This window comes from Dipodomys merriami, unplaced genomic scaffold, assembly GCF_024711535.1.
Source record: "Dipodomys merriami isolate MVZ:Mamm:240054 unplaced genomic scaffold, mDipMer1.0.p SCAF_51, whole genome shotgun sequence".
NCBI lineage: Eukaryota > Metazoa > Chordata > Mammalia > Rodentia > Heteromyidae > Dipodomys > Dipodomys merriami.
In genome coordinates this window covers 7,057,863-7,082,040 of record NW_027206080.1, presented here as the reverse complement: position 1 = coordinate 7,082,040, position 24,178 = coordinate 7,057,863, and the positions used below count along the sequence as shown (strand labels likewise).

General features: G+C 41.8%; 1 protein-coding gene across 1 annotated transcript in view; it reads right to left on the bottom strand.

Moving 5' to 3' along the window:
* The window catches only part of Jcad (junctional cadherin 5 associated), a 96,886-nt gene extending 73,155 nt beyond the window's left edge, over positions 1–23,731 (bottom strand). Inside the window, exon 1 of the mRNA XM_069998220.1 lies at positions 23,657–23,731. The gene's annotated coding sequence lies outside the window, so the exon portion shown is untranslated. The remainder of the gene's footprint in view (positions 1–23,656) is intronic.
* Positions 23,732–24,178: the final 447 nt, after the last annotated feature.

Here is a 24,178-nt window from a genome sequence, read left to right as displayed (position 1 = left end):
GTTCTTCCTTCTTTCCTTCCTTCCTTCTTCTGTTCTGGGTTGGCCAAGAGGTCAACCAGTTCAGTCATTTCTGCTCTTAGTTTTCAAATAGGACATCTCTTCCCCCACCTCCAAGTTGGCCTCAGACAATGATCCCTTACCTATACCTCCCCCATACCTAGGGTTACAGGTGTGTTTTGCCACATTTGACTTTCTCCTGCCCTTTGAATCTACCAGTCATTATACACTTTCTCAATGGTTGCTCAGCTCATAGCTATAGATGGCATGAAAGCTGTAATTCAGGACCATGATATTAACAAGCACCCTTAGATATTAGACTGCATCACTTGTCTACAGTATTCTGTCAATGATACAAGTGCCCAACTCAACTGATACTGAATATGGAAAGGGAAATACTGGGTGGCATGGGTGAAGAGGTTGTTATTTATTTACCCGCACTAGGAGAGGCCTGTATAACACCTACACTTTTACTGAGCATCAGTACATTTTCACTGAAATTAGCTGAGGTAGAGAGTGGGTCTAGGGTAAAATACAAAGTAGCCTAGATATAAAAATTTTAACTAGAAAGTCTATTTGCTGGTTGATTCAACTTCAAACTCTCAAAGATATCATTGGTATTAGAAAAGAAAATAGGGCAATGCTTCTCTCTGTGAGAAGTTCAGGAAAATCTGCTGTCCCACAGGAGTTCCAGAGCAAGCACTAGCATTGTAATCTGTTGGGCTCAGCTGAGCTAGAGGAATCCTCGCCCCTGGCCTCTTGATTCGTTTGTTTACTTAGAACAAGTCAGAAGATCAGCCAGCTTAGTGTTCAGGTTCCAAATCAAATAGTTTGGGAGATAGCAAGATAAGAGCCTTAATCCTATTCCAGTTTCTTTCTTTTAAAACTCAGAAATACAATGATGCAAAGGCAGAAAGTAGATGAAATCCATTTGGTTTCTAGATAGAAGCAAAGAAGACAAGCACAGATAATGAATTACTATCCCAAAGAGGAAAGCAAATGTATAAATCTCTCTCTCTCTCTCTCTCTCTCTCACTCTCTCTCACTCTCTCTCTCTCTCTCTCTCTCTCTCTCTCTCTCTCTCTCTCTCTCTCTCTCTCTCTCTCTCTCTCTCTCTCTCTCTCACACACACACACACACACACACACACACACACACACACACACACACACACACACCCCGGAGCCCCATGGCTTAAACACAGGGACAGGGTCAGGGTGCTGTCCCTGAGTTTTTTGGCTCAAGGCTAGCACTCTACCACTTGAGCCACAGCTCCACTTGCAGCTTTTTGGTGTTTAACTGGAGATAAGAATCTCAGAGACTTTACTGCCTTGGCTCACTTCAAACCTGTATCTGCCATAATATTCCCTGTACAGGGAAAATTTGAGAAGCCGTAGATGGCAGAAGGAAGAGTTCACAGTACCTTGAGTCTCTCTGGAGTTGCATAGTGGACACAATGCATTGTTGGGCTAATGGATTAAGCACTGGACTGGGACCAGTACTAGAATTTCAGGTCAAGTTCTCCTAAATCCATTTCATGCTGATGCGGTATGTATCCTGGCTCCAACTGCTTCTCTCTGGTAAATTGAACCAAACTACCATGTGTCCCTGAATGACTACGAGAGGATCTAGGAAAAACACCTGTCCTCTAGCATCCTGAGGAACACACTTCTCTTCCCTGCTTGGTTGTGTTGCCCCATTTGGCAGCCACTTGGAAATCTACTGCTGTGCCTCCATCTGCTGCATCTCAGCAGAACATCAGGAATGAAAGGTGTGAAGTGTGAATGCTTCTACCATATTCGTTTTTTGTTGTTACTTGTGGCTGTCTAGGGACAGACATGCTGGAAGGCCCTGTGGAGGTCCCTTCTGAAACACATGAAAATATCTAGAATGCATTAGTTATTTCATAGAACCTCAGCTTGCTGTTCCCATTCATGGAGCCAGAGACACTGTCTGATTTATCCCAAGAGGGAAGAAGTCATTGTAGATGACTTAATCACTTGGAATAGAACAGCAGATGCCAGATGCCAGTGAACAGCCAGGCTTTTCTGTATTTTCTGGTTTTGAAAGTGCTTGTGTGTGTGCACACACATCAACTCTGCTCCATAAAAGTTATTCACAGTGCATGTAAACACAATTGTTTCAAAAATAAATTTAAGATGGCTGGTTTTGTTACATTTCCCCTTGTGTTTAAAAACAATCAAAAAGACTGTATGTGGTCCATATATTCTTAACTGGTATCAACAGCTAAGAATATGTTGACATTTTTCTTCTTAACATAATGGGTGCTTATTTAGCTAAGTGCTAGTAGCATCTTTGTGGGATCTTTCCCCCAAAAAAACTAACCAAACAAGCAAAAAAAAAAAAAACCCAAAGCAGTAAAATTGAAAACAGTGATTAATGGTGTTCCATAAACGGACTTGTGTCCAGGAAGTTACAACGCCCCCAAATTGTGCCCTAAGAGTATGTAAAGATTTGAAACTCCTTCTCTGCTTGAGGAACTTTTTAGGAGAGATTATTTGCAGAGCTGATAGACAGCTATTGGCAGGGATGTGGAGGGGGTGAGTGGGAAGAAGTGGTTAGAAGAAAAATGTGAACATTCCACGTGTTATTCTTATCTCCTCCTCAATCTTTTCCCATATTCCATAAAAGGTCTGAATTTACCCTAGATACTGGAAAACACCAGATGTAGGGGTTCACGCCTATAATTCTAGCTACTCAGAAGAGTTTGAATTCAAGGTTAGGCTAGACTATAGAGCAAGACTGTCTCCAGAAACCAAACGAAACCAAAACAAAAAAACCGAAACTGAATACCAACTCACTGTAGGGAATATGAAAAAATCCAAGCCTCTGCAACCTAGCTGTCCCCACAGGTGGAAGGTTTGGCCATTGTCAGCTCATTGTCATCTTCTGCTCTATTTCACACACTATTGATAAATTAGGTAGGTGAAATGGCAGGGAGCCAACCCCCACAGCAAGATTAGAAATGGCAGCCTGATGCCGATACAGCCTCAGAAAATGCAGAGCACATGGCCTGAACCATGCTCATCAATCTCCTTCCAGGCCCACTGACTTATTCAGACCACAGGGTGCACAGGCTTGCCATCTTCCCGGTGGCTAAATAAAACCATCAGAACTTCTGAGGAGTGGCAATATGTTGACTTAAGACAACGGATGAGTATGTTTGTGAGGAGCTTTGCGAGATGATTTCTGACAGTTGTTTGGCATCATTAAAAGATCATTAAACAGAGCTGAGGAAAAAAGAAAACTCTTCAAAAATAGATGGGATTCTAGAGGAGATTCGAATAGCATAATGGAATTTCTGTTTAAATTTATCTTGAAAGGAAGCTCCTGTCAAAAACAGGGCTGGGACGTGGTTAAAGATAGGGGGTGCTAACACATGGGAGCTGACGTCAGAGTTGCTCTAAGAGGTGTGGGAGGTAAGAGGGTGGAAAGACGTGAAGAGATTAGCAACTACTTGAATTTCCTCATGACAGCAATAATGATATTTTTAACTCTACTCAAGTTCTTTAAAGTCAATCCACTTCTCAGCTAAAATCAAAGACTACATTCTCTCTCTCTCTCTCTCTCTCTCTCTCTCTCTCTCTCTCTCTCTCTCTCTCTCTCTCTCTCTCTCACTCTCTCTCTCTCTCTCTCTCTCTCTCTCTCTCTCTCTCTCTCTCTCTCTCTCTCTCTCTCTCTCTGTGTGTGTACATGCTGGTAGTAGGGCTTTGAACTCAGAGCCTCTCATTCTTGCTTAGTATTTTTTGCTCAACACTGGATCTCTACCACTTGAGCCACACTTCTACTTCCAGCTTTTTGCTGGTAAATTGGAGATAAGGCTCTCTTGGATTTGTTTGCCCAGACTTCCAATCTTAATCCTCAGATCTCACTCACTGAGATAGGATTATAGCTACTATTCGAGTGAGCTACTAACCTCTAGCTAAAGATTACATTTTCAAATCCACATGGGGCTCCCTGGAAGAGGAAAGAAGAGTGAGAGACGGCCACAGACAATGGGCAGAAGGTAGTTGTTCTGGACAGGGACCCAAGCCAGGCCACACTCAACAGGGAGCAATGAAGATAAACATTTCCATATTTGGGGAGATGGGAGAAAATGGGGCAGGCAAAATAAGGCAACTGGAAACTTCTATAGGCTTCAAAAGCATAACAACCACTCCTGTTCTATCAGACCCCCCCGCCTCGCCCAAGTCCTGCTGACAGTGTCTAACAGGACAAGATACTGCTCTTAGCTTTCCAAATGGGCAAGACTGAAACACAGGGTTTTTGTTTCAGGCTACCCACATGACAAGTAGCCAGGAATCTTCCAGAAAGGTATTCTGACTGTGGGCAGGACTAATAACAGCTCTAGAGCCAGCATGGTGGGTATTCATTCAACATTTGAATTTCATATTCCTGACTTTGCCTATCTGTGAACAAGCCCCTATGCCTGTGGTGTATAATCCTTTCTATGCTCACTGGGGCACAGACCAAAATGCTCGTGAGAGCAAGTCATTCCTCTTAGCATCTCCATTTCAACCCAGGTTTTATTGATCTTTCTGCTCAGCAACTTTTGTGGAGTGTTATTGAGGAACAAATTGTGGTAAAATTCCCCACCAGGTTTGGATGTGGTTTGTCCCCAAAGGTTTGTGCTCTAAGCTTGGTCCCTAGTGTTGTGCCATTGATGGTGGTGGGGCCTTGAAAAGGTGGGGCCTACTGGGAGGTGACTGGGTCATAGCCACCTTCCTACAGGGATACAGGTGCACAGGATGGGAAAGGTATAGAGGAATGGACTCCTCTCCTCAAGAGTGGATTCTAATAAAGGAGCAAGTGGCCCTTCCCACTCTCCTACTTCCTACCCTACCACGAGATCTCCTGATCTTCTTCATGCTCCAGCCTTGATGCCAACACCCAACACCATCTTAGGAAGAAGCTAGAAGCTCTCACCGGATGTAGCTACGCCGCCATGGACTTCCAGCCTCCCACAGTGTAAGCTCAATAAACCTCTTTTCTTAAAACATATCCCATATGCAGCTGTAGGCCATACAAAGTAGACCAAGTCCTATAGAAAGCCAGCCATGTAGGCTAATTTTGAAAGTGAAAAGAAGGCAAAAATGCTCAAAGTAAGAACTGGGTTGAGGCCACAAAAAGAAATCTTGGGTCTTTTAGAAAAATACTGGATTAACCACAATAAAAAAAATAGCAGAAAGGGTATCCTATAGAAAGAATTCAAGATATGCACATGAGTAAGGTCTTGGATATTGAATTAAAGTCTGTTATGCCTTTGAGAAGTTAAAGAGCTATGCCCCAGACATAGATGCTGTGGTCAAAGAACCAAAGGCATTTCCTTTGTGTATAGTTTAATTGATAGAACTCATCATTGTGTTTTTCCACACCAGTACTTGTAGCATTCTTTGACAATTTTTGCTGTGCTGTCTACATATTAATGTTTGGTATAAGCTCATCAGTCGCCCTGTTTTAGTGTTGCCCTCAAGATATTTTCTACAGCTGCCATCCACATTGCTCTGGAGAAGTTGGAATTACAGCATTTAAGAGAAATCATTGGTGTGCACACCAACCTGTGTCAAAGAGTGAGGCAGACAAAGCTACCCCCTCAGAATTTTAGAACCAACGGAGAAAGAGGGAGTAGATCAAGGATGAGCCAAATCAGCAGTGAGGATCTGCTTAGAAAATTGCTCAGTGTCTTCCATTTCTGGGTATCTGCACATTCATCCTGAGTCTAGCCTCTGCTTTCCAGCTTGGCTGAATAATTGAAGTGGCACTCTCATATTTGGGACTTAGCTCTGGTAGGTAGACCCCAGGGCAAGGTAACCTCAGGGTTGGTACGCCTTGGAGATTCAGCAAGTATTGCAAGATCTGTGTTCTTTTGTAAGAGTCTTCAAAGTAAATGGAGGGACAAAGGGTGAACAGATGCAGCAGTGGTACTCACTAGACACTGTGTTGAAAATGAACTATCTACAACTTATGGGTAGGAATGGGAGGGAAAAACTGACAGAGAGCAAGGGAAGGGGTAACATTGTCCAAGAAGAAATGTACTCTTTACCTGACTTATGTAATTATAACCTCTCTACACATTTTTAATAACAATAATTTATAAAAAAAAATAAAACATGTTTTAAGGAGCCTTCAAAGAAAATTCTTAAAATTGGCTAATTGACATACCATGATGTGTTCTCCCCTGAGAGTTCAGGGATCCTGTTATAAAGAGGTCAGAAACTTGGAGGGCTCTGTCTTTCTTGCAGAGGACCTGGCTAAATCCATGAGGATTAAATGAGTATATAGTGGCATGCTGTCTTAAGAAAGGCAAGAATAGAATTCCATTGTATTTGATGTCAGTATAACTTGTGGAGGAGATGGGGAAAAACCAGTTGTTTAAGGATACAGGTGGACCTGTTGCGACAATGAGAAGTACAAGTTGTCATGTCCAAAACGAGCTTTACAACGTCGGTGCGGGGGGGCGGGGGAAGGGGGGGGAAGTAAAGGATTGGGATTGGGGGGGGAGGGAGGGAGGCTGGGAAGGGATGTGAAGGGTAAACAAAGGAGGAGGCTGCAATGCTTGGTAAGAAATGTACGCATTATCCTGCCCATGTAATTGTAACTCCTCTGTACAGTATGTTCACAAATAAAATAAAATTAAATTAAAACAAAAAAAGAAAGGCAAGAATATGATGCTTAGGAGCTGATTTAGGAAATCATTAGGAAGTTGCCTTCCTGCTTTGAAAGTCAAGCTGGAAATTTATTAACTCCTTACGGAGGGCTAAAAAGCACAAGCCAGACTTGGAGATGCTGGAAGGAGGATGTTAGAGAATACTCTTCTTTTTGTTCAGTTCAGAAGACCTTTTCAACTGCCTGTATTTGCCCTCATGCAGTCTTGAGGCACTGGAGGAAGGCTTGTCAAAAAGAAATCAGCTCTCCTGCTGCTCTGAGCATAGGTACCTTCTTGCCTGTGGAAAGCCCAGCCACCCACTCCTACCTTCTTTTCTTTCCCCCCACGCACCTTTCAGATTTAGCTTGCCCATTCTCTACCATTTCCCTTACTTCTTGTGACTGTCTGAAGTGCAGAATAGTTTCCTGTCTTTGCTCCTCCTACACGCTTGGAAACCAGCACACCATTTGCAAGTGCAGAGGGAAAGATCTAATTTCTGCCAAAAACTAGTCCATTCAAGTTGTCTGTAGGTGTTGGCCCTATGAGATATAGCTTTTTAGACCTAGATGGATTTTGGCTGGTGCCTTACCAGCTACGGTGAGGTACTGAGAGTCTTTGATTGTCTTGTCTTTTCTCCTAGCATCCCTCCTGACCTTGAGACCTACTCTGTCTTCTCTGGGCCTTAGAGCTCTGGTTCCTTCCATGCTTCCATGGCTCATGATGCCATTTTTCTTTACTGCTGTGAACTTGTCTTTACAATTTGGCCTCTTATAGATGAGCCCTCTAGCTATCATTTCTTGAAGTTATTCTCTCTCATCCTTGATCACTTCTAGTTCAGATATTTACCTGTGTGTATGTGTGTGTGTGTGTGTGTGTGTGTGTGAGAGAGAGAGAGAGAGAGAGAGAGAGAGAGAGAGTACTAGGGCTTGAATTCAGTGCCTCATGTTCTCACCGGTTTTTTCCAGTCATGGCTGGCATTCTACCACTTGAGCGACACCTCTAGTTCCAGCTTTTTGCTGGTTAAATGGAGAGTCTCATGGACTGGCTTCAAACTGCAATTCCAAGATCTCAGCCTTCTGAGTAGTTAGGATGATAGATGTGAGCCATTAGCACTCAGCTGATATTTATAAATTATTAAACGTGATTCCAGCCCAGAGTAAATGCGTCATGCTGTTGAACGTGTTGTTCTAAGTGAATTACAGGACCAGCTTTAGCACTGGCCCTGTAGCCTTAATCAACAGAAGCCACTGTGAATCTTGTCCGTCCAGTGCACCCAGTGAGTATCCTCCATCTGGATGTCCCAGGTGCCAACTTATACCCAACCATGGGCAGCTCACCTCATTTGTAAGTTTGCATCCCCATCAAATCTGCAATAAGCCACAGGTGTGCATTTTATTTTCTACTCATTTGTATTTATATATCCCAATGTTTCTATGTTTCAGTGACTTTATTTTTTTTTTTTGTCAGTCATGGGGCCTGAACTCTGGGCCTGGGCGCTGTCCCTCAGCAATTCAGCTCAAGGCGAGCGCTCTACCACTTGAGCCACAGCACCACTTCCAGCTTTTTCTGCTTATGTGGTGCTGAGGAACTGAACCCAGGGCCTCATGCATGCGAGGCAAGCACTCTACCACTGAGCCACCTTCCCAGCCCCATCAGTGACTTTCTTACCTCTTGGTCTCAAGATTCTTTCAGACAAAGGCTGTTTTATGCATCTTCGGCTCATGAGTGTCTGACATAGAAAAGATGCTCAAAAAGTATTTATAAGCTACTCAAGGTAGCAGCTGAGTTCTCCAAGACAGTAATTACAGCTTCGTGTAACTCTGTTTCTTAGATAGGACTTCATCCTCAGAGTAAGTGGCAATGAGAAGTGACCAAATCAGCATGAGTCTGGCCAGTCTCATCCATCCTAGAGACATTTCTATTTGTTACTTGTTTGCTTTTAAAATAAAATGAATTTTTATCTAAAAAAAATCACATTATATTAAGTCAGCCGATCCCCAATTCAGGAAAAAAATGTTTCCATGTTCATTTTTTTCTCAAGTTGTCAGTCAACAGTTAAAGTTTAATCCACAGGTGTTACACAGCTGATATGTGATAGGCAGGCTGCCCCATCAGCCTCAGGTTGAACTCCTGCTGTAGCTCTGTACCTACCACCTCTGTCTTGGTTTCCTCACCTATAAGATGCAAGAAAGGCCATTATTGCAGTGTTATTACAGTGGTTGGTGCTGATGGCTAAATGCCATTACTGTAATTTTTATGGAACTCGCAAGCCATGCTCCAGCTGGAGCATAATGAAAACCAAGAAATCAGTAATGCATTATTCATCACACCTCGATATGACTTTTATATGACATCCTGCTGGAAAATCTTCAGTCTATCCATTTCTTCTTCATTTGCTATTCCTGGCTCATGCTAACTAGCTCATCAGCTCAATTAGCTTATTTTTCTTTAAGAAGTGAGCATCTGCTTGTGCCAAGGCATACAGGTTCCTGCATGGACCTGATCGTCCCAAGGTTAAGGGACAAAAGGTTCAGTGGGGTCATAGCATTTCTCAACTACATTCAGATTGCATGGCATGTACATGCCTTAAGTTTATTTGGCGACATGGAGGGGAGGTGAGTCAAGCAAGAGTTTGGATTTTCCAGTGAGCAATTGTAGAATTTTAATTAGCTTTGAGTCCATTCCTCTGCTGGAAATAGCAGATCTGTGAGCATTTCTTCAATAGCATTACAGTAATTATAACAATCCTGCAAGGAATAATTTACAGGATGTATTTTAGTAAGCTGAGCAGAACAAGAAAGGCCACATCCAGTTCTGTATTTGGTGTATACCTCAAGTTGCTGCCACAGAGATGTCTAACAGTATCAGTGACAGTAGTATGAACCATATGGTCCGTGTTTTCTACAATTCACTAAGACAGTATTGTCCAATAGGGCTTTTTGTATGCTGCCTAACATGGTGGTCACCAGCCCTATGTGGCCATAAACCCACTTGAAATTGCAACTAAGGACTGGATTTTTAACTTCTTTTAATTTTGATGAAACAAAATGTAAATGCTCATGGCTTCTATATCAAATAGCACAGCACTGAGATACCCAGTGGATCTCACTCCAGCTACCCTATCATATGAAGCATGAATGAGAATGAGGAGAAACCAAGGTGGCACTGAAGAGACCCCCAAGACCCTATATTAAAGTTCAATGGAGGTTTCGGAGTTGGATTCATTTATTTTTCATCACATCTAAAATTGGAGCCACCCAATTAAAAAGGAGAGAAAAACAAGGGCGGGGATAACTATGTTTGACAAGAAATGTACTCACTACCTTACATATGTAACTGTAATCTCTCTGTATATCTCATTGACAATAAGATTAAATTAAAAGAGAGAGAGTCAGGACAAAGCATGGAGGTAGATGCATGTAATCCTAGCTCTTTGGGAGGCAAAAGTAGGAGAATGACCAAATGTGTGACCCTAGGTTAACATGAGACCCTAACTGAAAAGTAAATAAAGCAAAAGGTCTAGGGACATGGCTCAAGTGACAGAGCACTGTCTGGCAGGTATTAAGGCCCTGAATCTAATCTCAGTACTGCATAAATAGATCAGATCATAGGTAGGTAGATAGGTAGGTATAGGTAGATAGATAGACAGACAGACAAATAGATAGATAGATAGATACATACATACATACATACTTACATAAATACATACATAGATGTTATACTGGTAGATGATAGATAAATGGCAGATAGATAATTGTAAATAGATGATAAATTAATAGATAGAGATGGAGATAGATGATAGAGTCTGGTATGACAGCAACCTGAAATGAAAAAGTTTGAAAACAGTCCAAGACTCAAGATGTAGGAATATTATAAAATTCTTAAGAGTAAGGACTTAGAAGCATAGTGTTTGATACTCTGGAACATCAAGAAAATGTTGTGCTCAGGCAATATATGCTTCAGAAAGGATTGGAGAGAAAATGAACAAGCCTTATCTAGGCCTTTGTTCTTCCAAAGTGGTAAATTATGAACAGATTCAGTTATAAATGAGTGAGTTTTTGTTATTTGGAGAGTCCAGCTACTAGTAACATCTTGTCCTCTTAAGAAGAAATTATAGCATCCTTAGTGTCTTGTTGTTCTTCAGATAAAAATCTCATGCAGATATTAATTCTTTGGGCTGCTTCAGATAACTCTACCTACTATTCCTGCATCAGTTTATCTTACTTCTTGTGGCTGTCCTCCTCTTTCTGTTTAGTGAAGATGATGCTGAGAGAAGAAAGGGGAATGGTTAGGTAGATAAGGATGGGAACTCTCTGGTGGATACAGATAAAAAGTGGTTGATGTAGAAGTTTACAGATTATATGTGGCCAATCCTATTGCTTCCTGTTCCCATAGTGCCTCAGGCTCCTGAGCAAATAAATCCTTTTTCTCCTCAAAATGCTGTGAGTTCCCAGTCATGCCCATTCAACCCATGAAAAGAACCAGGGTGATGTGCATACAAGCCACCAAGCTATCAGCACAAAGTCTAGGGGAAACAATATGGAAGGAGCCCCATACTATAAAAACTATCCTCCTAGAGGACTCCAGTGGGCTTCTCTCCTGTTGGAGTCTTGAGTCTTGCTACTTTCATGGTTTTCCTTTCATTTTCAAATAAATTTGCTCTGTCTGCATGAAATATTTCCCTGACTTTTGTTTTCTTTTCTTTTTTTTTAGTCGTGGGGCTTGAACTCTGGGCCTGGGCACTGTCCCTCTGCAATTCAGCTCAAGGCGAGGGCTCTACTACTTGAGCCATGGCGCCACTTCCAGTTTTCTGGTGTTTAATTGGAGATAAGAGTCTCACGGACTAACCTGCTCCTTCTGGCTTTGAACAGCGATCCTCAGATCTCAGACTCCTGAGTAGCTAGGATTATAGGTGTGAGCCACCGGCAGCCCCTGACTACTAATTCTTTAATGGGTGGAGAAAATGAATCCATACCTCTAAGGCATCATGATGATCCTCTCTGCACAGAAATCCTACCTAGAAGGATTCTTCAAGACAACCTAGCTCCATCCCAGCCAGATCCTGGGCACTCTCAGCTACTTGGGCTTCCTGACTCCCTGCCTTTCCCCACCATGTATGGAACTGACCTCTTCGACAGTGAGTCTTCCATCAATTCCTGACCCTCCAATCCCTACTTGAACAAAGTCTTCATCAGTGGAAATATCTGATTTTTTTTTTTAATCTGTAAACTCCACAGGAAGCAGGGATTGGGTTTGGCCTGATTCTCTCACCATCATAGTCCTCGTGGTTGAGTTGGGATGAATGAGCACTAAAATAAAGAATGAATGAGTTTTAGTTTATTTCTGAGATGTTTAGTGGGACAAATGTCCTCCAGATCCTCACACTTCCACATCTTTTAAAAAAAAAAAAAAACAGAATCTCTTTAGTCTCTATATGACTCATATTCTTTTGAAGTGTCATTCCAAAGTTCTTACTGGCCAATAACTGTCATGAATGTTTCAACTCTACAATTCCACCCTCTTCCCCCATATTCACCCCACTTCCCCCATTAGCTCTCAGAACTTCCTGTTCCCCATATAGCCTGGGAGCTGGAATTGGCAAACTCACTAGTCATGTGCTAGTTCCTTGGCCAATAAGACCGTCTTCATGTTTTCAATTTTCTTCACTTAATTTTCTCCTCACTTCTCATTTGCTTTCTACCAGGTAAGCAGTGCTAGGTTTATGGTGTATACTCCATATAGCTTTTGCTACTATCCCTTTCATTACCTTCCTCTATATTTCTAATGTTTCCATTTCTTAACTTTTTCTCTGCTAAGTGTGTGTGCTAGTCCTGAGTCTTGAACTTAGAACCTGGGTGCTGTCCCTGAGCTTTTGTGCTCAAAGCTAGGACTCTAGTGCTTGAGCCACAGCTCTACTTCAGACCTTTTGGTGGTTTATTGGAGATAAGAGTCTCAGCCTTCCCATGGTTTCCCTTATTTGCAATATCTAGTATATGTCTGAGTCAAGCAGAAAAGGTCAGATAAGGTGATGTTATGGAAATGAGCCTTAAGATATGTATTCAAATGTTTTTTTTCTTTCATGCAATTGTTTCTAACACATTTATAAGACTATTTCTTTGTTGCTTTGTATGTCCCTCCTCCACAGTATAACCCCTACTTTCACTGTATTTGATGTTGGTATAATTTGTGGAGGGGAAAGGGAAAAACAAATCTTTTAAATAAGGATACAGGTGGACCCATTGCAACAATGAGATGTACAAGTTGTTATGTCGAAAACGAACTTTGCAACTTTGGTGGTGGGGGGGGAGGAGGGGGGAAAGGATTGGGGGGGGAGGATGGGAAGGGGAAACAAAGGAGGAGGCTACAATGTCTGATAAGAAATGTACTCATTAGGGGGCTGGGAAGATGGCTCAGTGGTAGAGTGCTTGCCTTGCATGCCTGAGGCCCTGGGTTCGATTCCTCAGCACCACATAAGCAAAATGAAAAAAGCCGGAAGTGGCGCTGTGGCTCAAGTGGTAGAGCTCTAGCTTTGAGCTGAAGAGCTGAGGAGTTCAGGCCCCACAACCGGACCAAAAAAACAAAACAAAACAAAAAAAACAAGAAATGTACTCATTATCTTGCCCATGTAATTGTAACCCCTCTGTACAGTATTTTCACAATAAAAAAAAAAAGAGTCTCAGCCTTTCCTGACCTAGCTGGTTTTGAACTGTGATCCTCAGATCTCAGATTCCTGAGTAACTAGGATTATAAAGGCTCCAGCCACTGATGCCTAGCTAAAGTTGTTTTAAATAAGAAAAATGAAAGCTAAAATAATTCCTGACTCTTACTCTGCCCACCCACCCCTATTTGAAACACAAAGCATCATCCTGGAAGAAAGATCTCAGCAAATCATTGTCAAAACCTCCAGGGGATTAATTAATTCTTAAGTTCACATTTTCTGTCTCATTTCACTTTTTTCCTAAAGAAATCAAGCTGTCTCATTTCACTTTTTTCCTAAAGAAATCAAGGGCAGCTAAGCATCGTGTACACATGTGTAATCTCAACACACTAGAGGCTAATGCAGGAAGGCTGTGAATGCAGAACCAGCCTGGGCTAACAAGTGAGACTTCATGTCAAAAACAGCCAAAATAAATGAATAAGTAAACAGAAACAACAACAACAACAACAAAAAGAAATTAGAAGCCCAAACTTCCATTGTTCCTACTTTTCTTCCCAAAACATAATTAAATTGTGATGACTAGACTTAGTTTTCTTTAGAGGGGGTTTCTTCACTGGTTTTAAGATTTTTTTTTAATCTTTTAAAAACAATCACTATTTAGTACCAAATTCTTGATACAAATGACAATTCTCTTTAGCATGTGTATCTTGATCCCTATGTTTGGGGCGCTGGGTGTGGAGCAGTGAAGAAGATAGTCTAGTCCTCATAGAGATCACTTTTGTGTGCATGGGTATGTGTGCTTGTGTATCATATGTGTGGTGCTGGAGATGAACCTGGGGTCTCACGTATGCTAATCAAGTGTTCTACACCTCTAGCCCTAGACATATATTTTATAAGATGAGGTATAATAAACATGAGGACTTACGTAATTACTTTCAGATAGGGATAAACTATAAATAATGCTATATGATAAATACTATGTCCATGAAAAAAGTGAATTTATATTGCTACAGGAAAAGTTCATGATAGATATTGTGGTCCTATTTTTCACTTATTAGATTTTAATAGAAAAGGAAGATGATACATTCATTCAGTCCAGGGACACCTCTGGGTGTAGATAGGGCAGGGGATGAACATGCATATGGAATGCTCAGGGGCCTAACATGCATGAAATGCATGTAACCAGTAGACCCTCCACACTGACTGCAGCACAGATTCTACTATGGCCCAGGGGGTGAGCTGGGACTCGGCCTTCAGATTAGGCTGGCGACTGTAAATGTCTGTAGATGGCATGGCTCTAGTGATTATTATTTTTTATTATCATAAGAACATTTTACATGACAGCTGCCTCAACAAATTTTAAGTGCACAATATGGTGTTGTTAGTGATAGGCATAATGTTGTACGACGTATCTTTAGAACTTCTTCATCTTGCATAACTAAAAATTCATACCAATTGAACAATTCCTTATTTTCCCTTCCCATAATCCCTAGTCACCATCATTCCATTCTCTGTTTCTGTGAGCTTAGTTATTTTAGGTCCTCATTTGTGTGGAATTATTCAGTATTTGTTCTTCTGTGACTAGCTTATTTCATTTAGCATAATGTCCCCTAGTTCATCCACATTTTTGTACCTAGTTTATCCACATTTTTGCATATGACAGGATTGGAGGCTAAGTAATATTCAATTGTGTAACCAGTCTCTATTTTCTTTATCTATGCATCTGTTGATGAACTTTATATTTTGGTTATTTGGAAGTATGTTATAGGGAGATAAAGCCAACAACTCAGATTCATACACTAAGAATTGGAAGGGATGTCAAATGTTATATGTCAATTTTTATGAGTGAAGATCTATACACACACACACATACACACACACACATCTATTTCTTTTGGTTCTGAACAAACCCTTTATCTATTGCAAATGTAATAATTTGCTGACAATAAATGTTTAGTGAGCCAAGTTTTCAACTCAGTGCAACCAACCTTTGTTTCTATCTGGTTGTGTGCAAAATAGCTTACAAAGGATTGTGGGAAGACCAGCAGTGAACAAGATCTAACTTCAGTTTTCACAGGAATCAGGATTCCAACTGAAAGCTGTTCATGCTACATTAAGAGTACAAAGAACGTACCTTGGTGCCGCACAAAGACATGAACTCCAATCCTGACTAGAACATGCCAAGATGCCCACGTGGAGGGAAGGACATTAGAAATGAGGGAACTTCAAAGCTAATGCAGAAATCTGGTTGCCTATGGCTCCTTCAGGAAAAGGGTGCTGTTCTACAGGGCTGCTGAGGGCTCAGAAGGGCTGCAAGTCAGAAGGGAGAAAGAAACAACATAGGGGTTTTATCTGCCATAGTGTAAGGTTTAGACTTGATTCAACCACAGGCTTTGGGTTGGTGAGAGCCATATTATGAAGCCAGGCATTGGTGGCTCATGCCTGTGATCCTAGCTACTCAGGAGACTGAGATACGAGAGTTGTAATGCAAAGCCAGCTCAGGCAGGAAAATCCATGAGACTCTTGTCTCCAATAAGTTATTGAAAAAAATGGGAAATGGGGCTGAAGCTTGAGTGGTAGAGGTGTCCTTGAGCAAAAGAGCTCAGGGACAGTGTCCAAGCCCTGTGTTCAAAGCCCTAGAACAGGCAGAAAGAGAAACAGGGAGAAGGAGAGGGAGAAGAAGAGGAAGAGTGTGAGGAGAGGGAAAGGGGGAGATTTATCTGTGCCTAAATTGTCAGAGAAGAGGAGAGGCAGGCTGGCAGGTTCCCCAGTTCCCTGGGATGATAATAGGTAACATTGATTGAAGGTGCTGAGAGCCTTACAAAATTCACCACATTTCTGTGATGGGAGCTCTAGTTGTTCGTATTTTATAGATCAAGACAGCCACGCTTAAAGCGGGGAAACTGTGCTGGAAAGCAGTAGATTGGAAGACCACCAAAGTCAACTTCATTTCTATACACATCTTCAAAAATGAGGACCTGTTGGGTGATGATGGCTCACACCTATAATCCTACCTGTTCAGGAGTCTGAGATTGCAGGATGAAGGTTTCAAACAAGCCTGAGAAGAAAAGCCCAGGAGACACTTAGCTCTAGTTAGCCATCAAAAAGCCAGAAGTGGAGGTGTGATTCAAGTGATACAGCAACAGCTTTGAGCAGAAAAAGTCAAGGGACAGTACTCGGACCCTACATTCAAGCCGTACCAGCAGAAAAATGAAAGAAAAATTGAACTGCAGACAAAAAAAAAGCCCACAAAGGTCCAATATAACTCTGTAGGGCTGCCTCCAGTTGGTTATAATGTTTTGAGAGGGTGGGAACGATTTTTTTCTCTTACATCCCTTTTATAGCTGATCTGCAAAAGATGAAGAGAGGACAACACCAAGCCATCACAAGTGTCACCAAGCTTAGCAATGGTGACATTTAATCCTTGAGGGTTTCCTCCCTGCCTAAATATAGCCCCAATCCACACCTTCAGCTTGCATGTACCTAAACAATGCCATGTGATTTTAGTCTTAATTTAAGAAAGTGAAGAATTAGCATTAGGATTAGCGTTGACATTGGCTGCCATCATTGCATTGGCTGTGTGTAAAATATCAGGGGCAGATTTTACAATGTCTGGAGACTCGACATCCTGTATCGAAATGCTCAGGCCCACCATTCATCTCACTGAACTAACTCTTGAACACATTTATTCCCTAGAGGCACCATCTTAAAAGAAACATACCACTTAATTCCCTCCTTCTAGAATGAAGGGAATCTCTGGGGTCTCTTTCTCCTTGTCTCCATTTCTGTCTCTGTCTCTCTGAAACCTTGCCCATACTCCAGTCGATGCTTTTCCCCACCCCCTCGCCACTATGCACACCAGAACAATAGACACTTTTTTATAGAAGATGCCTTAGACATCAGCTGTCACTTTGAAGAGCTGCTTTAAAGGGGAGGAGGTAGTAGGAAGAGGCAAAGAACACACCCCAGAGAACTTTGTCACCACACAGCCTGTGGTAGTGTTGAAGGTTAATTGGGATGATCACTGTAGTTATTTGAACTTAAATGCATTGCAAAACACTAAATTGTTAGATTTCTCTGGGCTGTGCAGGCTAAGCTCAAATGAAAGGATATCATGGCTGTGGGCAAGGGACCCTAATGCCTACCTACACAGTACTTGTCTCTCTGCACTTCTCTATGACCAGTTACTGTCCCTGTGGCAGTCCTCACTCTTAGGACTAGCCAGCCTGCATTGATGGCTCATGCCTGTAATCCTAGCTACTCAGGAGGCTGATATTAAGGATCTTGGTTTGAAACCAGCTGGGGCAAGAAAGTCCATGCAACTCATCTCCAATTAACCAGCAAAAAGTTGGAATTGGAGTGTGAATCAAGTTGTAGAGCATCAGCCTTGAGCAAAAAGCCAAGTGAAAGTATGAGGCCCTTAGTTCAAGCCTCATGCACATGCGAGCAAGCACACACACAGACACACACATACACATACACATACGCATACACACAGATCAAAACTGGAAAATAGAAAATAGGGTCTGGTGTGACCCTCCCAATGGGATTATTAATGTGCTTTTAGTGACTTCAACAAGCATGTACTAGATGAATAAGCCATATGAATCAATCAGCAACTGAATTAAATTAGGAAATGCATCATCCTATACCACAAATGTGTACAATTTTATGTTTGTAAGTATCAATGAAGAATTAATTTTTTTAATTTACAAATAAAAGTAAGATTTTATTGCCTACATTCAACTACACACTGGCATTATAGATTCTAAAATTTCTAACATTTTAGCCTTTTAGATTTAACTGGTATACCTCACATTATGTTTTGAGTTCTTGAATGGTATTATTCTACAGAAGTTCTTAGTGTTCCTAGACATAAAATTGTTGTATCTTAACAACAAAAAATAAGGAAGAGAAGAAGGGAGAGAGGGAAGGAGGAAGAAAGGGAGAACACTTAACCAAGGAATTCAGTCTTGAGCATTCCTCATTTCAGAATGAAGACAAAACTTGTATTTGAATAAAGGAAAATCTGAAAATGTTTAGATTTTTTGGTATACTACTTAATAAAAGATGCACTCATGTATGATGGTAGGGAGCTGGTAGCTCACACCTGTAATCCTAGGTACTCAGAAGGGTGAGATCTGAGGATTAGATTTGAAGCCAGCCTGGTTAGAAAAATCCATGAGACTCTTATTCCAATTAACCAGCAAAAATCCAGAAGTGGAGACGTGGCAGAGCACCAGCTTTGAGTAAAAATGCCAACAAGAGCAAGAGGCCCTGAGTTCAAATCCCCCACTCAAACACACACAAAAGATGTGTCCATGCCCTATTCTACCTGGGATACTATAGTAAATAGATTATGTTTCCTCAAAATGTGAAGAACTCTAGGGGGGTGGGAAGATGGCTCAGTGGTAGAGGGCTTGCCTTGCATGCCTGAGGCCCTGGGTTCGATTCCTCAGCACCACATAAGCAAAAAGAAAAAAGCCAGAAGTGGCGCTGTGGCTCAAGGGGTAGAGCGCTAGCCTTGAGCTGAAGAGCTGAGGGACAGCGCCCAGGCCCAGAGTTCAGGCCCCACAACCGGAACCCCCCCCCAAAAAAAGTGTGAGGAACTCTATTCTATAACAACAGTGGCAAAGTGTGTTTGGAGTAGTAGCTGGAGTGGCAGAAAAGGGTACTTGGCTCTCAAAGATCTTTATTCTAGCTCAGAATTGGAGGAGTGTAGCAATCCACACATCCTCATGATTGGGGAAATGCTTCTTTGCAATAGGGAGATAGATATTTTGTCAGAGAAAAAATGACTCTTGGCACAGAACAGCACTACAGAGCAGGAGCTTATAAGGAGAAGATATCCCATCATCCTCAACATTCGTAGAGAAAACTTAGGCTTGAGCTCGGCCCAGGTGCTGTCCCACAGCTCTTCAGCTCAAGGGGAGCGCTCTACCACTTAAGCCACAGCGCCACTTTTGGTTTTCTGGTGGTTAATTGGAGATGAGAGTCTCCCAGTCTTTCACTGCCTGCCCAGAGGCCTACCGTCTTCCCTTCTCCACAGTAGCCTCCCTGCTGAATGACCATGTCCTGCTACCTTGACATCTGTCACAGCTGTGTTCACTGAGGCCATTCTCCACAGGATGAAGAGAATGGCAAACCTTAGCACAGAATTTCCTAGGATGGAACAAGAAGCCATGGTAGGCTTCCAGAGATGTGTGGTTCATCCATATCATTAAGAACTGTCCAAAATGCAAGTCTACACTTCATTCATTAACCTTCTTTCGTGGGTTGAAGGTAACAGGTGGGACCAGTTGAAGGGTGTTTTAGGAAACAGCCAAAAATTACCAGGGGCTGGCAGAGAAAGCACAGGACAAAAGAGATTCTCTCCTCTTTCTCTCTCTCCACCCTCTCCTTTCAGAATACTTGTTGCTTCCCTGAATTAAATTGGTCTTTTTTTTTTTTTAGTTTGGGGAAACTATGTTTTATTAATATATTCTTAAGTATTTATGACTGGCATTTGTATTCTCTTAACAAATTAAATAAAGGCTTAACAGTTGTATGATTATCGAATAAGAAGGGAATATGTCAAATACTTCAGAGTATTCTTTTTTTAAATTGGTCTTCTTGATGCTTTATTTCTGACTTTCAAATAGGAATCTCTATTTTTGTCTCCTCAAGTTCTGTACTCCCTTTGAAGGCATATGTTGTGTCTGACCCATACCCTGGATGTATAAACTCAGATCTCTTGTCTCCTCAAGTACAAAACAAGCATTTCCTTCCCTCCTACTCCTGAAGCCTCTACCATCATTTTCCCAACTCCAGCCAGGTCTCCTAATTTTGTTTATTTTTCCTCTATTGTCCCCTCCTGTCTGTTCCTCCCACTCCATCTCCTTGTTGCTGTCTTTGGTCTGGCTTTTCTAACCTCAAACCTTGATTATACATTTCTCCAGCCTTTCTCCCACCACCCAAGTATTGGAGGAGCACTATGACCTATTTGCTATGGTAGTATCAACAGAGGTGGTGAATGTGGGAAATGTGGTATGTATCTGCTAATTTGTGGACCAGCTAATTTATGGACCAGCTAAGGGATGGGTCCAGCTGTGTCTCTTCCCCTCAAAATGTTAGCCCTGCTGTTGACCCTCCTAAAGAACTTTGGACAATCATATTTTGTACTCCAATTATTCTGCATATGTGTAGTAGGACTCTGTAGTGCTGAACACTGACTAAAGCAATACGATAAAAATCATAATAGTGTCCCTATTCTTATAGAGCTCACAAAGTCCTAGGAGGAGACACATTAAAAGTTACTTATTAGATACAAATGCAACCAGGCACTGGTGGTTCATGCCTGTAATGTTAGTTACTGAGGAGGTTGAGATCTGAGAATCATCATTCAAAGCTAGCCCAGCCAGAAGAATCTCTGAGACTTTTTTCTCCAATTAACCACCAGAAAAGCCAGAAGTGGACCTCAGGTTCCAATGGTTTGCTAGACTTGAATGAAAAAGCTAAGGGACAGTACCCTGGCCCTGGATTCAAGCCACAGTACCAGCCGTCCCTCACACACATTTGCACTCACACACGTATACATGCACATGAATTACTGTGTCATGGAGTGATTAAGTTATAAGGCTATTAATAAGGAAAAGCAAAGTCAAACAAAGAGAATAAGAGTGAATGGGATCCATGATGAACAAACACATGAGACACACGAGAAGATATGCAATGTCATTAGTCACTAAGGAAATAAAATTCAAATGCACAGTGAGATATAACGTCTTACCCACTAGGGATTGATGTGGCTAATGCAAGAAGAAGGAGAAAAGGAAAAAGTAGGGATTGATGTGGCTCATGCAAGAAGGAGGAGGAGGAGGAGGAGGAGGAGGAGGAGGAGGAGGAGGGAGGGAGGGAGGGAGGGAGGGGGAGGAAGAAGAGGAAGAAGAAGAGGAAGAGGAGGAAGAAGAAGAAGTTGGCAACAAGGGTGTGGAGAAATTGAGCCCTCCTACACTGGTGGTGGGAATGTAACATGGCACAGCTGCTGTGGAAAACTTTGGACATTTCTCAAAAAGTTAAACATAGAATTACCAGATGAGCTGCTGTTCCACTCCTATATATAAGCCCCCCCCTCCAAGGAATTGAAAAAATGTGCTCAAGGAAAAACTTGCTCACCAATGTGTGTACCAGTACCATTCTCAATAGCAAAAGGGAAGAGACAACTCAAATAACCACAAATTGATCAATGGATCTAAAAAATATCCATTGGATGAACTACCAGTCAGCCACAGAATACAACAGGGCTGTGATACATGCTATACCATCCATGCATGTGAAAAATATGCTGAGTCAGTGTAATGTATGAGTCAACACAAAATACAAAAGATCACAAAAAGACAGTGTATTAGTACTTTCGAGGGACTAAAGGAAGAGAGCGATGGAATGACTGCTTAGTGGATGAAGGTTTCCTTTGGGGGTGAAAACATTTCAGAACTAGATAGCAGTAATGGTTGCACAACATCCTGGATGTACTAAATGCCACCAAAGCACTCCTCATGGTGAAAACAGTCAATCATATGCTATATGTATGTTACTACAATACTTAAGAGGGAGTGAAACAGAATGGTCATGGATGTTCTTGGAATAGGAGGCTCAGGGAAAGCATGGAAGATGAGCTGAAGTTCAGGCAGAGTCCTGAGACAGGAGAGCACAGGGGGAAATCCTCAAGGAAAATGAAGGGGAAAGAATGAGCCCAAAGCACACATATTCCAATCAGTCTTATCACAATCTGACTCCTCTCCTCCTAATGCAACCTCCCGTGCTTAATACCTCTGCTTTCTTAGTCCAGCTCTTTCCTTTCTGCATCCCATCAGTGTCTTTCTCAGACACTCCAGATTTCCCACCTGTTCCTTGCCAGCCTAACTGTTCCTTCTCACCATTTTGGATGCCCAATGACCCTTTTGGCCCCGGCCATCTTCTTCCTGAGCACAGTTTTTGTTGCTGGCATCCCATGAGTGCTGGCGCTGAGCTGAACACTCATCTGAAGGATGCTGCTGGGTACTAAGCCCTCCTGTGTGTGTGTATGTACCGAGGGCTGTTGAGAATCAAATGACAGGAAAGTGCTCAGTATGGTACCCAACGCATGGTGATCTCTCAGTGAAGGTAACCATACAACCACTTCACCCTCACCTACAACTTGGAGCTTGAAATTTCTTCAGGAATTTTGTACTATCTGGCAAAGCTTGGTAATTATTTAATGGTTTGAAGTGGGAGTCAGGATATTTGATAAACACCATGTTTGACATTGCTATTCTTTGAAAGAGAATTCTGTTTACTACCCAACTCTGGTAACAATTCTAGTGCAGATTGCACAGTGTATATTTTTAAACTGTTTGACTGACATGCAACTGATTGATGATTTTTATCAAGTGGGAAAAAAACTTTATCCAAAGAAAAACCCTAAAAAATAATGTCTCAGGAAAGAAGAGAAGGCAGACATTGTCCAATCTATCAAAGACTCAGTCACAATGGGATATACCAAAGTATTTAATAGGCAAACATGTTTATAAAGGGAAAAATCTGCAGCCAAAGAGAGAGAAAGAAAAGAAGGAGAAGGAAAAAAAGGAGGAGGAGGAGAAAGAGGAGGAGGAGAGTGAAGGGAGTGAGGAAAGGAGAGAAAGAAAGAGAGAGAGAGAGAGAGAGAGGGTGGTAAGTTTTCCAAACAAATTACTCACTCTACAAATGAACTTTTCTTTCAGAAGACCATAGTTACTGGTACTCAAAGAAAATGTTAGCACATTTTACAAAAATCTCTCTTTATTTTTTTCTAATATTGGGGTGGGGATAAGGAGCATGAATTTAGCATGAATTTTGAAGGGAGTAGAGATGGGTATAGTAATATCCAATTGCTTGAAGAGAAGCAACAAAGGACAGGGAAGCAATGGGTTTTATTCTGTGAGAGTGAAAGATGCCAGCATAGCACAGAGACCTCCCATGTGGGTGAGCTGGTCACATCAGCAGCCCTAAAGCCAACACACCAACCAGAGTAACTAAATCCTACCCCACTTCTGATCCTATTTCTGCATAACTTATTTCTGTATTACTAATGTGATCAAATTTAATAAGATGACTCTACCTAGACTGACTTGCTCCTCAGAAACCCAGCCCTGTCTTCACAGACAGAATGCACCTGTCATTTTCCCTCCCTGCCAATCATCTTCCAGAGACATAGACACAGCCCTGTTTACAAAGAAAAAGCTAGAAAGTAGCTGGCTTCTCCCAGTGCCTTACTGGGTCTGTTTTCTTAATTGGCTTTTCAACAAAATAATGAAGAAAGGGAAAAAAGATATATTTACCTGAAGAGATCTCTGATTTCTTGCAGTGTCTAAACTATTGAATTTTTCAGAAAGCAACTTCAGGTGCCTGTGCTGAGAGTTGTCTAGATCCAAAATCTGCCTCCTTCGATAGCAGCTTGAAGTTTGAGCTCTGAATAGAGGCTGTGTGTTATTTTAACCACAAGGTTTCTAGTAGGGCGGGAGGAAGAGAGATGGTTTGCGGTACATTGGCAAACAGAAGCACCTCTCCACCTCCAGTGAATCAGGAGCTCTCGGATTTGACAGAAGTGTTCAGACAGATTTGAAGAGCCTCTGGACCAACCTTTCCTAAGTGAGAGGTCAAATAACTGTGGGAGATTCTAAGGCATAAGATAAGACACATTTTTCTTTCTTTTCTCTTTTTTCTTTCTTTTTAAAAATCATGTTGATATGTCCTGTCCAGAATTCTGTGAAGACAACCTCAGGTCTGAACTGGGTTGGAGTCCCTGGAGTCCTGGGTTTAGAATGGGCCAAGGTGGGGGGAGGATTTTTATACCTGTGACT